At 38.7% G+C, this 13,252-nt stretch overlaps 1 protein-coding gene across 3 annotated transcripts in view; it reads left to right on the top strand.

Moving 5' to 3' along the window:
- RAB3C (RAB3C, member RAS oncogene family) overlaps window positions 1–13,252 on the top strand; it is a 387,810-nt gene that overhangs the window by 185,926 nt on the left and 188,632 nt on the right. The window lies entirely within an intron of this gene.

The raw sequence follows: 13,252 nt of genomic DNA, 5'->3' as shown, positions 1-13,252 counted from the left end.
ATACATTATGATAGTTCACACAATTTCCATTTAAAAAAAATGGATAAATTGCTTTATTTCTTTCAAGCCACTAGTTCATTTTTAGAATGAGGTCCACAGTGCACCTACATCAGAATTTCCCGTAGGGCTACTAAAAGTACAGATTCCCACACCCACTCCTGTCTTACTGAATCTAGTCTTTAGGCTGTGGGGGAGTGTATAATGAAGTTTCTTCTGCATTTGTTCATAAGTGGGCTGAGTTTTCTTTCTCCAAATGGAGAAGAGATTAACAACCAGAGAGTGTTGGAGACATATAGATGGGGTGTCTTCTGGATAAATATTGGTTTAATTAACAGGAAATGAAAAGCCGAGGAAAGAAGCAAGAAAGGGAAGAGATGTTTCTTTCTTAGCATTGACACAGACGTAAGGAGAAACCAGCCAGAACACTTTTACAGTCTTGAAATCCACTAATTAAAATATCTATTTGGAAGGATAAAATGTGGGTAATTACCAGGTGTAATAGATTGTCTGAGAGACACTGGGATTGAGACAGAACAGTCTTGGTACCAAATGTCTTTTCAGAGAATATACATAATAATGTCATATTACTGAAAGCTTCTGGTACAGTGCCTGTACCTAGAACCCAGACGTGCAATAAATACAAGTGAGTGTTTGGTCTCAAAAGGTATATTTTTTTGCATAAGGCACTTTTGGACTAGAGTTTATCTATTTTCTGCTCACCTGTGATGTCACTGAAGAAACACACCAGATAAATCACATTTATACCATGATTCGATTAGTGTGTGGAACTTGTCTTCTCGTTCTTTAATCATAAGTGAATCTTCCATTCTTGCCTTCACAAAATGTGATTGTGTTCTGAAGATTCATGGACCTAAGCATATTTTAGACCAGGGGATCACAGTCTAGACTTCAGCTAAAGCAATAAATGATGCTTTTTCTTCAAGGTCAGAGCACCCAACGATGAGTAAGCCTGCTGTACAATGGTTCTTTTCTGATACATCTGGCATGAAAATAGCTCCAAATGGTTGGACACTTAAAATCTCAAAGTATGTATAGTCACAGCAATGAAAGAATAAGGTTGTATATGCAATTTAAATAGATCTTAAAATGTAGCCACATCCATTTTTATCTCAGTGTTTTATAAACTCAAAGTTTGGCTAATGGAATATTCACTGTTTGTTCAAACGTTTCGATAATGCATTTGTTTAAAAAACACAATGAATTAGTATACTATTAGCCAGAAATGCAAACACATATTTGCTAGGAAGAAAATAATGTTCAGAAAAAAAAAGAATAGACTGACCTCATATTTATAAATGAATAGGAAGGATAGGTAGTGATATCTTTTGTCAGTAGTTGGGATTTTATTTTGATGTTAAGCATAAAGTTTAGCCTACTACCACCAAGATACATTAAATTTAAGTGGGAAAAACATTATGACAGTTAGAACGTTACATATTCTCTTGAGTTTTGGCCCATATGCATCATTTTTACTGTAAACATTGAGGTGATAATAGACTTCATTTAAATAGAAGTAAGCATCAATATCCACCACCCCCACCCCCAGATAGTTCCCTATCAATGCCCTGTGTTTGAGGGTTCTTCTTGGGCCAACTTTTCTGGCATTGCTTTTCAATTTCTATTCCTTTTTCAATTGCTTTCTCCAAAATAAAGTATTTAGACAATGGTTGTAAGTCCTTGGCACCTATAATTTTATAATCCTTTAGAGATTCAAAATATAATTTCTTGGCTGGGCACGGTGGCTCACGCCTGTAATCCCAGCACTTTGGGAGGCCGAGGTGGGTGGATCACCTGAGGTTGGGAGTTTGAGTCCAGCCTGACCAACATGGAGAAACCCCTTCTCTACTAAAAATACAAAATTAGCCAGGAGTGTTGGCACATGCCTGTAATCCCAGCTACTTGGGAGGCTGAGACAGGAGAATCAAACCCAGGAGGCAGAGGTTGCAGTGAGCCAAGATCGTGCTATTGCACTCCAGCCTGGGCAACAAGAGTGAAACTCCGTCTCAAAATATTTATATAAATATAAAAATATATATATAAATTATATTTGTATAATTATATAAATTATATTTGTATAATTATATAAATTATACAAATATAATTAAGATAAATTTATAATTATATAAATTTAATTATATAAATATAATTAAGATAAAGTTATAATTATATAAATTTAATTATATAAATATAATTAAGAAATTATTTATATTTTTATATATATATAAAATTTCTTAAAACCTTGCAATTCACCTGGACTGGGAATTTAAATTATAATATAACCTGGGAATAAACATTTTTGGTTTCAAACTACGAGAGATAGGTCATAATATATCTTGTTTAATACAAACCATTAAGTTTTTTTCTTCTTTTTACCCAAATGTAACAAAACACTGCAATATTTTGTTTACTGTTCTTTGATTAAAATAGATATTAATTCAACCAAGAGGTAGAGCTAAGAAATTGAAAAGTGACTCCAAGTGACTACTTCTATTCAGCAAAAGCTACCATAGATGGTCCAACATAAATCGCCCCACACATTCCTCTATTAGACTCTAAGCCCTTGAGTACAGTACCTTTTCATATACATATGTCTCTATAAACCCACTACCTAACCCAGTGACCAGAATATGCAGGGCTCAATAAATATTTGCCTGATGGCATGCCAATTCTAGTCTATGCATGGACAGTACCTCTGAATGAAAAGCCAGAGTCACAGGCATCTGGAGGCTTTCCTGGATTGCTCGACACCCCAGTCCATCCAACTATCCCATAAGTTCCCATCTGTTCAACTTTTTTTAATTTGTATTTTTTATTATACTTTAAGTTCTAGGGTACATGTGCACAACATGCAGGTTTGCCACATAGGTAGACATGTGCCATGGTGGTTTGCAGCACCCATTAAGTCATCATTGACATTAGGTATTTCTCTTAATGCTATCCCTCCCCCAGCCCCTCTGCCCCCAACAGGCCCCGGTGTGTGACGTTCCCTGCCCTGTGTCCAAGTGATCTCATTGTTCAATTCCCACCTATGAGTGAGAACTTGCAGTCTTTGGTTTCCTGTCCTTGTGATAGTTTGCTGAGAATGATGGTTTCCAGCTTCATCCATGTCCCTGCAAAGGACATGAACTCATCCTTTTTTATGGCTGCATAGTATTCCATGGTGTATATGTGCCACATTTTCTTAATCCAGTCTATCATTGATGGAAATTTGGGTTGGTTCCAAGTCTTTGCTATTGTGAATAGTGCCACAATAAACATACATGTGCATGTGTCTTTATAGTAGCATTATTTATAATCCTTTGGGTATATACCCAGAAACGGGATTGCTGGGTCAAATGGTAATTCTAGCTCTAGATCCTTGAGGTATTGCCACACTGTCTTCCCTGATGGTTGAACTAATTTACACTCCCAGCAACAGTGCAAAAGTGTTCCTATTTCTCCACATCCTCTCCAGCATCTGTTATTTCCTGACTTTTTAGTGATTGCCATTCTAACTGGCGTGAGATGGTATCTCATTGTGGTTTTGATTTGCATTTCTCTGATGACCAGTGATGATGAGCATTTTTTCTTGTGTCTGTTGGCTGCATAGATATCTTCTTTTGAGAAGTGTCTGTTCATATCCTTTGCCCACTTTTTGATGGGGTTGTTTGTTTTTTTCTTGTAAATTTGTTTGAGTTCTTTGTAGATTCTGGATATTAGCCCTTTGTCAGATGGGTAGATTGCAAAAATTTTCTCCCATTCTGTAGGTTGCCTGTTCACTCTGATGGTAGTTTCTTTTGCCGTGCAGAGGCTCTTTAGTTTAATTAGATCTCATTTGTCTATTTTGGCTTTTGTCGCCATTGCTTTTGGTGTTTTAGTCATGAAGTCCTTGCCCATGTTTATGTCCTGAATGGTATTGCCTAGGTTTTCTTCTAGGGTTTTTATGGTTTTAGGTCTAACATTTAAGTCTTTAATCCATCTTGAATTAATTTTTATGTAAGGTGTAGGGAAGGGATCCAGTTTCAGCTTTCTACATATGGCTAGCCAGTTTTCCCAGCACCATTTATTAAATAGGGAATCCATTTCTTGTTTTTGTCAGATTTGTCAAAGATCAGATGATTGTAGATGTGTGGTGTTATTTCCGAGGCCTCTGTTCTGTGTCATTGGTCTATATCTCTGTTTTGGTACTGTACTATGCTGTTTTGGTCACTGTAGCTTTGTAGTATAATTTGAAGTCAGGTAGCATGATGCCTCCAGCTTTGTCCTTTTTGCTTAGGATTGTTTTGGCAATGCAGGCTCTTTGTTGGTTCCATATGAACTTTAAAGTAGGTTTTTCCAATTCTGTGAAGAAAGTCATTGGTAGCTTGATGGGGATGGCATTGAGTCTATAAATTACCTTGGGCAGTATGGCCATTTTCATGATATTGATTCTTTCTATACATGAGCACGGAATATTCTTCCATTTGTTTGTGTCCTCTTTTATTTCGTTGAGCAGTGGTTTGTAATTCTCCTTGAAGAGGTCCTTCACATCCCTTGTAAGTTGGATTCCTAGGTATTTTATTCTCTTTGAAGCAATTGTGAATGGGAATTCACTCATGATTTGGCTCTCTGTTTGTCTGTTATTGGTGTATAGGAATGCTTGTGATTTTTGCACATTGATTTTGTATCCTGAGACTTTGCTAAAGTTGCTTATGAGCTTAAGGAGATTTTGCGCTGAGACGATAGGATTTTCTAAATATATAATCATGTCCTCTGCAAAAAGGGACAATTTGACTTTCTCATTTCCTAATTGAATACCCTTTATTTGCTTCTCTTGCCTGATTGCCCTGGCCAGAATTTCCAACACTATGTTGAATAGGAGTGGTGAGAGAGGGCCTCCTTGTCTTGTGCCAGTTTTCAAAGGGAATGCTTCCAGTTTTTGTCCATTCAGTATGATATTGGCTGTGGGTTTGTCATAAATAACTCGTTATTTTGAGATACGTTCCATCAATAGTTTATTGAGAATTTTTAGCAGGAAGAGCTGTTGAATTTTGTTGAAGGCCTTTTCTGCATCTATTGAGATACTTACATGGTTTTTGTCTTTGGTTCTGTTTATGTGATGGATTATGTTTATTGATTTTCATATGTTGAACCAGCCTTGCATTCCAGGGATAAAGCCAACTTGATTGTGGTGGATAAGCTTTTTGATGTGCTGCTGGATTCGATTTGCCAGTATTTTATTGAGGATTTTTGCATCGATATTTATCAGGGATATTGGTCTAAAATTCTCTTTTTTTGTTGTGTCTCTGCCAGACCTTGGTATCAGGATGATGTTGGTCTCATAAAATGAGTTAGGGAGGATTCCCTCTTTTTCTGTTGATTGGAAGTTTCAGAAGGAATAGTGCCAGCTCCTCTTTATACCTCTGGTAGAATTCAGCTGTGAATCCATCTGGTCCTGGACTCTTTTTGTTTGGTAGGCTATTAATTATTGTCTCAATTTCAGAACAGAACCTGTTATTGGTCTATTGAGAGGTTCAAGTTCTTCCTGGCTTAATCTTGGGAGGTTGTATGTGTCCAGGAATTTATCTATTTCTTCTCGATTTTCTAGTTTATTTGCACAAAGATGTTTATAGTATTCTCTGATGGTAGTTTGTATTTCTATGGGATTGGTGGTGATATCCCCTTTATCATTTTTTATTGCATCTATTTGATTCTTCTCTCTTTCTTTCTTTATTAGTCTTTCTAGCAGTCTATCTATTTTGTTGGTCTTTTCAAAAAACCAGCTCCTGGATTCATTGATTTTTTGAAGGGTTTTTTATGTCTCTATCTCTTTCAGTTCTGCTCTGATCTTAGTTATTTCTTGCCTTCTGCTAGCTTTTGAATTTGTTTGCTCTTACTTCTCTAGTTCTTTTCATTGTGATGTTAGGGTGTCGATTTTAGATCTTTCCTGCTTTCTCTTGTGGGCATTTAGTGCTATAAATTTCCCTCTACACGCTGCTTTAAATGTGTCCCAGAGGTTCTGGTATGTTGTGTCTTTGTTCTCATTGGTTTCAAAGAACATCTTTATTTCTGCCTTCATTTCGTTATGTACCCAGTAGTCATTCAGGAGCAGGTTGTTCACTTTCCATGTAGTTGAATGGTTTTGAGTGAGTTTCTTAATCCTGAGATTTAATTTGATTGCACCATGGTCTGAGAGACACTTTGTTGTGATTTCCGTTCTTTTACAATTGCTGAGGAGTGCTTTACTTCCAATTATGTGGTCAATTTTAGAATAAGTGTGATGTGGTGCTGAGAAGAGTGTATATTCTGTTGATTTGGGGTGCAGAGTTTTGTAGATATCTATTAGGTCTGCTCGTTGTGGAACTGAGTTCAGGTCCTGGATATCCTTGTTAACCATCTGTCTCGTTGATCTGCCTAATATTGGCAGTAGGGTGTTAAACTCTCCCATTATTATTGTGTGGGAGTCTAAGTTTCTTTGTAGGTCTCTAAGTACTTGCTTTATGAATCTGAGTGCTCCTGTATTGGGTGCATATATATTTAGGATAGTTAGCTCTTCTTATTGAATTAATCCCTTAACCATTATGTAATGGCCTTCTTTGTCTCTTTTAATCTTTGTTGGTTTAATGTCTGTTATCAGAGACTAGGATTGCAACCCCTAGTATTTTTTGCTTTCCATTTGCTTGGTAGATCTTCCTCCATCCCTTTATTTTGAGCCTATGTGTGTCTTCGCATGTGAGATGGATCTTCTGAATAAGCACACTGATGGGTCTTGACTCTATCCAATTTGCCAGTCCATGTCTTTTAATTAGGGCATTTAGCCCATTTACACTTAAGGTTAATATTTTTATGTGTGAATTTGATCATGTCATTATGATGTTAGCTGGTTATTTTGTCCTTTAATTGATGCAGTTTCTTCATAGCATCAATGGTCTTTACAATTTGGGATGTTTTTGCAGTGGCTGGTACTGGTTGTTTCCTTCCATGTTTAGTGCTTCCTTCCTTCAGGAGCTCTTGTAAGGCAGGCCTGTTGGTGACAAAATCTCTCAGCATTTGCTTCTCTGTAAAGGATTTTATTTATCCTTCACTTATGAAGCTAATTTTGGCTGGATATGAGATTTTGGGTTGAAAATTCTTTTCTTTAAGAATGTTGAATATCGGCCCCCACTCTCTTCTGGCTTGTAGGGTTTCTGCCGAGAGATCTGCTGTTAGTCTGATGGGCTTCCATTTGTGGGTAACTCGACCTTTCTCTCCGGCTGCCCTTAACACTTTTTCCTTCATTTCAACCTTGGTGAATCTGAAAATTTTGTGTCTTGGGGTTGCTCTTCTCGAGGAGTATCTTTGTGGTGTTCTCTGTATTTCCTGAATTTGAATGTTGGCCTGCCTTGCTAGGTTGGGGAAGTTCTCCTGGATAATGTCCTCAAGTGTGTTTTCCAACTTGGTTCCATCTTCCCCATCACTTTCAGGTCCACAATCAAATGTAGATTTGGTCTTTTCACATAATCCCATATTTCTTGGAGGCTTTGTTCATTTCTTTCTACTCTTTTTTCTCTAAACTTCTCTTCTCACTTTATTTCATTAATTTGGTCTTCAATCACTGATACCCTTTCTTCCACTTGATCAAGTTGGCTATTGAAGCTTGTGCATGCATCACAAAGTTCTCATGCCATGGTTTTCAGCTCCATCAGGTCATTTAAGGTCTTCTCTACGCTGTTTATTCTAGTTAGCCATTCTACACTGTTTATTCTAGTTAGCCATTCGCCTAATCTTTTTTCAATGTTTTTAACTTCCTTGTGATGGGTTCGAGCATCCATCTTTAGCTCAGAGAAGTTTGTTATTACCAACCTTCTGAAGCCTACTTCTCTCAACTTGTCAAAGTCATTCTCCATCCAGCTTTGTTCCATTACTCACAAGGAGCTGCGATCCTTTGGAGGAGAAGAGGCACTCTGATTTTTAGAATTTTCAGCTTTGCTGCTCTGGTTTCTCCCCATCTTTGTGGTTTTATCTATCTTTGGTCTTTGATGTTGGTGACCTACAGATGGGGTTTTGGTGTAGATGACCTTTTTGTTGATGTTGATGCTATTCCTTCCTGTTTGTTAGTTTTCCTTATAACAGTCAGGTTCCTCAGCTGCAGGTCTGTTGGAGTTTGCTGGAGTTCCACTGTAGACCCTGTTTTCCTGGGTAGCATCAGCAGAGGCTGCAGAACAGCAAATATTACAGAACAACAAATATTGCTGCCTGATCCTTCCTCTGGAAGCTTCTTCCCAGAGGAAGAGCCACCTATATGAGGTTTCTGTCAGCCCCTACTGGGAAGTGTCCTCCAGTTAGGCTACGTGGGGGTCAGGGACCCACTTGAGGAAGCAGTCTGTCCATTCTCAACGCTCAAACGCTGTGCTGGGAGAACTACTGCTCTCTTCAGAGCTGTCAAACAGGGAAGCTTATGTCTGCAGAGGTTGTCTGCTGCCTTTTGTTCACCTAAGCCCTGCCCATACAGGTGTTGTCTGGAGGCAGTAGGCCTTGTTGAGCTGAGGTGGGCTCCGTCCAGTTAGAGCTTCCCTGCCACTTTGTTTACCTACTCAAGCCTCAGTTATGGTGGACGCCCCTCCCCCAACCAGGCTGCTGTCTTACAGTTTGATCTCAGACTGCTGTGCTAGCAGTGAGGAAGGCCCTGTGGGCGTGGGACCCACTAAGCCAGTCACACAAGAGAATCACCTTGTCTGCCATTCTAAGACCTTTGGAAAAGTGCAGTATTTAGGCAGGAGTGTCCCATTTTTCCAAGTAGTTTGTCACGGCTTCCCTTGGCTAGGAAAGGGAAATCCCCTGACCCCCAGTGCTTCCTGGGTGAGGTGATGCCCCGCCCTGCTTCGGCTCACCCTCTGTGGGCTGCACCCTCTGTCCAACCAGTCCCAATGAGATGAACCAGGCACCTCAGTTGGAAATGCAGAAATCACCCGTCTTCTGTGTAGATCATGCTGGGAGCTGCAGACCAGAGCTGTTCCTATTCAGCTATCTTGGAACATCCCCAATCTGTTCAGTTTTTGAATTAAATTGAAAGATAGACCCCATCTATTCAATTTTTAAATGAGTCAGCATGGCACATGACACTTGGTAGTAAGTGCTCAGGAAATGTTTTATGAATATTATCTTACAAGTTAATATAAATGCTTTAAAAGACAAAAGCAGTGCTTTACATGTGTTTCATATGATTTAGTTTTATGAAACTTCCAGGTAATATTAAAATCCAAAGCATCCTGATTCTCTACATGTTCATGTTTTGTGATGAGGGGGATGGCAAGAAGCAAAGTGCATTTTGTGTGTGTGCGTGATATTAATTCCATGAATTGAGTTTGAATTCTATTAAAATACTGAATAGGTAACATTCAGTTTAAGACTTTTATTTCTGTTTAGAATCACAATTAACTTATGGATCTAATGGATAAGCTTGAGAATGTCCTCCCAACTCAGAGCCCTAAGGTGCTTATCTGCAAAGCAAAGATAATAATCATTGTGTGTTCCCTTGCAAAGTTTGTCTAAGATCAAGTGAGGTGATAATGTGATTGTACTTTATAACCACTTTGCAAAACATCATCATTATTTCCCTGTGAAGTTTTTAAATATGATTATTTGATGCATAGGTGTGTATATAAAGTATGTAACATGTATTTAAAAATAGATATTCCTGTCTGTTCCAGTTGGCTAGGAAATCGACTCGAGGTCTTGAACCATTTCACAAACATGCTACTGAGGAAAAAAATTGAGAGCACTTGGTTTGGTGAGCCTGGCAAGAAGAAATGCTATGGTAACATTTTCATTAATTCCTCCTTAATGGATAGACCTCCAAATAGTTGAAAGGAGGTAGCTTTTGAGGTACTCCAGTTTAAAAATCTTTTATTTATTTATTTATTTGAGATGGAGTCTCGCCCTGTCACCCAGGCTGGAGTGCAGTGGTGCGATCTCGGCTCACTGCAAGCTCCGCCTCCCGGGTTCACAACATTCTCCCGCCTCAGCCTCCAGAGTAGCTGGGACTACAGGCGCCTGCCACCACGCCCGGCTAATTTTTTGATTTTGTATTTTTAGTAGAGACGGGGTTTCACCGTGTTAGCCAGGATGGTCTTGATCTCCTGACCTCGTGATCCACCTGCCTTGGCGTCCCAAAGTGCTGGGGTTACAGGCGTGAGCCACTGCACTCAGCCTAGTTCATTTTTTAATCACATTCCAAATTCTGTTATTCTTCAGGTGTTACCAATTTTACCTTTGAAATGCCTTCAGAATCTTTCTCATTCTGAAGATGAGTTTCCTTTCCAATTATACTTTAGTTTACTTATCTCTCCCCAGGATATTGCAATTGCCTCTCTTTATTTTTAAGCTTCTAGCTTCCTGGTAGCAAATCCATTCCTATTGAACATGTATTTGTTTCCTACTACTGTAACAAATTACCAAAAATTTAGTGGCTTGAAACCACACAAATGTATTATCTTACAGTTCTGGAAGTCAGAAGTCCAAAATGGGTCTTCAGGGCTGTGTTCCTTCTGGAAGCTCTAGGGGAGCATCCACTTCCTTGCCTTCTCTGGCATTCAGAGGCCACCTGCATTCCTGGGCTCATGACCCCTTCTTCTACCTTCATAGCCAACAGCATAGAACCTCATCAAATCTCTTTCTCACCTTTGCTTTTGTTGTCACCTCTTCTCTGACTCTCTTGCCTCCTCCTTTCCCTTATAAAAACCTTTGTGATTACATTGAGCCCACGCAGAAATTGTAGGATAATCCCCTTATTGTGAGATCATTAATTTAATCATGCCTATGAAATTCCTTTGGCCATGTAAAATAATATTCACAGGTTTGGAGACTGGAAAGTAGACCCCATGGAGAGCCATCATTCAGAACTCAAGTGCTGTCTTTTAGTGAGATGCAAATCTGGTCCTGCCATTTTCCTGCATGGAGCACTCATGACTTCCCAGGCCTTGGCAACAGCTTCAAACTTTTCTGATCTCAACCTACAATTAAAAATATATATTTTACATCATTATCTAATTTACACACACACTCACAGACACACATGAAAATCTTCACAAAATTTGGCACTTACTCTTATGTGTAATTCACTTTCATAGTTTCTGTTATAGCCTATTAATTTGTAAAATGCTGTCCATGACCCACTTCACAGAGTTTCTGGCCTGTTAGTGCGTTTCAAGCTACAGTTTAAACATCATATAGGCTGTGTGTGCTTCATCCATGCAAACTACTTTTAGATCCCAAACAGGCCATTTTCTTTCATGCCTCATGCACTGTAGGCTATTCTTGCCCTACAAAGCTGACATGCCATTTCTGCTGACAGGCTCAACACAAAACATTACTTTCTTTAGAAAGACTGCATTGATTTCCTCCAGGCACCTTGCCAGCCTCCCGTATTGTCTCTGTTATAGCACTTGCCAGGTAGTCCCTCGTTCTCCTTTCTCTCTCTCTCTTTCTTTCTCTCTGTCTCTCTCCTGCACACACACATCCTTCTCTTCCTCCTGCTCTTCCATCTCCTTCTTCTCCCTTCCTCCTTCCTTTCCAGTTTTCCTCTCTTTCTCTTTTCTTTTTATTTCGTTCTAAAAGAAAGATGATAACAGATACAATAGGCTTTGTATAAAAATTTGAAAATACAGAAGAATAAACAGAAAGCTAAACCTACCTCTAAACAAACCCTCCAGAGAGAACTAATAATATTTACACATTTTCAGTTTATCTTTTGGTATCTAGAGCTACACATTTTACTGAACAAAAATAGGTTCATGATGTAAAATTTTGGAACCTGTTGGGATGGACTTGACGTTAACCTGGATAGTGGGTATAAGTTATAACCAGCAATTTTTGATGGAAAAATACAAGGCAACCTATATATTGGTTTAATGAATATTCAGGATATATAGTAATTAAAGATGACTTCCATGCAAAGAAATGTAAATAACTTTGAATAAAAGAAGTAAGGGATTCTTCCAAAATTATATGTGGCAGCCAAAATTATATTTGGCAGCAAAATTTGGACTCTCCTGATGAATAAGATCTTGTTTATTCTTTTTTTTTTTTTTTTTTCTGAGACGGAGTTTTGTTCTCGTTGCCCAGGCTGGAGTGCAATGGTGCAATCTCAGCTCACCGCAACCTCTGCCTCCCGGATTCAAGCGATTTTCCTGCCTCAGCCTCCCAAGTAGCTGGGATTACAGGCATGTGCCACCACATCCACCTAATTTTGTATTTTTTTGTAGAGATGGGGTTTCTCCTTGTTGGTCAGGCTGGTCTTGAACTCCCGACCTCAGGTGATCCACCCGCCTTGGCCTCCCAAAGCACTGGGATTACAGGCGTGAGCCACCACGCCTGGCCATGTTTATTCTTTTGTAATCATATTTCTGATGAAAAACAAGTTTTTATTTGGAATTATTATTGTGCCTTAATACCCTATTAAGACAGTTTACCAGGGATGAAACCAGAATTTGGAGAAATTGTTTTACTTTTTTCAAGCTACTAGTCCATTCTCAAAGTGAGGTCCACCATGCAACTACATGAGAATCACTTTGAGGGCCACTAAAAGCTCAGATTCCCATGCCCACCCTGTCCTACTGAATATGTCTTATTCATGGAGCCCAGGAATGTCCCCCTTTTAACAAGTTTTGATGCATAATAAAATTTGAGCATCACTACACTAAACTTATAAAACTGTAAATATCAATGTTCTAAACAGCTATTTGGGAGGACTAATAGTTTGTGTTAATGTAAATTCTCCCTAGAAATCAGTTCCTTTAAAAAGGCTTAACCTCAGGAGTCTTTAGAACCAAACGAGACCTTAAAGTATGTAATTTAATCACATCTTTGTGCAAATGAGGAAACTAAAAAGATGAAATGACCTCTCACAAGTCACTGAGCAGGTTTGTAGAAGAATTGAACCTTTTACCCAGAAAGAATCTCTGATTCCAAGTCCTAAGCCCTCTCCCCTATTCCAGACTGGAGCAAACTTTACTATATCTGCTGGCTTACCTATTTTAGGCCACTATTTCATCACAGTAAATGCCACTTTAATCTTTGCTTATTTACTTTCTAATGACAAATCCTGAAATCAATTTCTTTATAAAAACACATTTTGGTGTGTGAAGAGAAACATTCCTGGCTTTAATGTAATTATGAAAACTAGAGAGCCATGAAATCTCCTTTGCTAACTGCATACTGCTTGGAGTTTGCATGTAATTTGCGGTTCATAATGCTCAAGTTTGCCTGCTGGTGTGCTCAGATAAGAGGGAGCAGC

The sequence above is a fragment of the Symphalangus syndactylus genome, chromosome 18 (genome assembly GCF_028878055.3).
Source record: "Symphalangus syndactylus isolate Jambi chromosome 18, NHGRI_mSymSyn1-v2.1_pri, whole genome shotgun sequence".
Lineage (NCBI taxonomy): Eukaryota > Metazoa > Chordata > Mammalia > Primates > Hylobatidae > Symphalangus > Symphalangus syndactylus.
The sequence above is the reverse complement of the archived record's forward strand: the minus strand, read 5'-3'. Positions and strand labels throughout refer to the sequence as shown.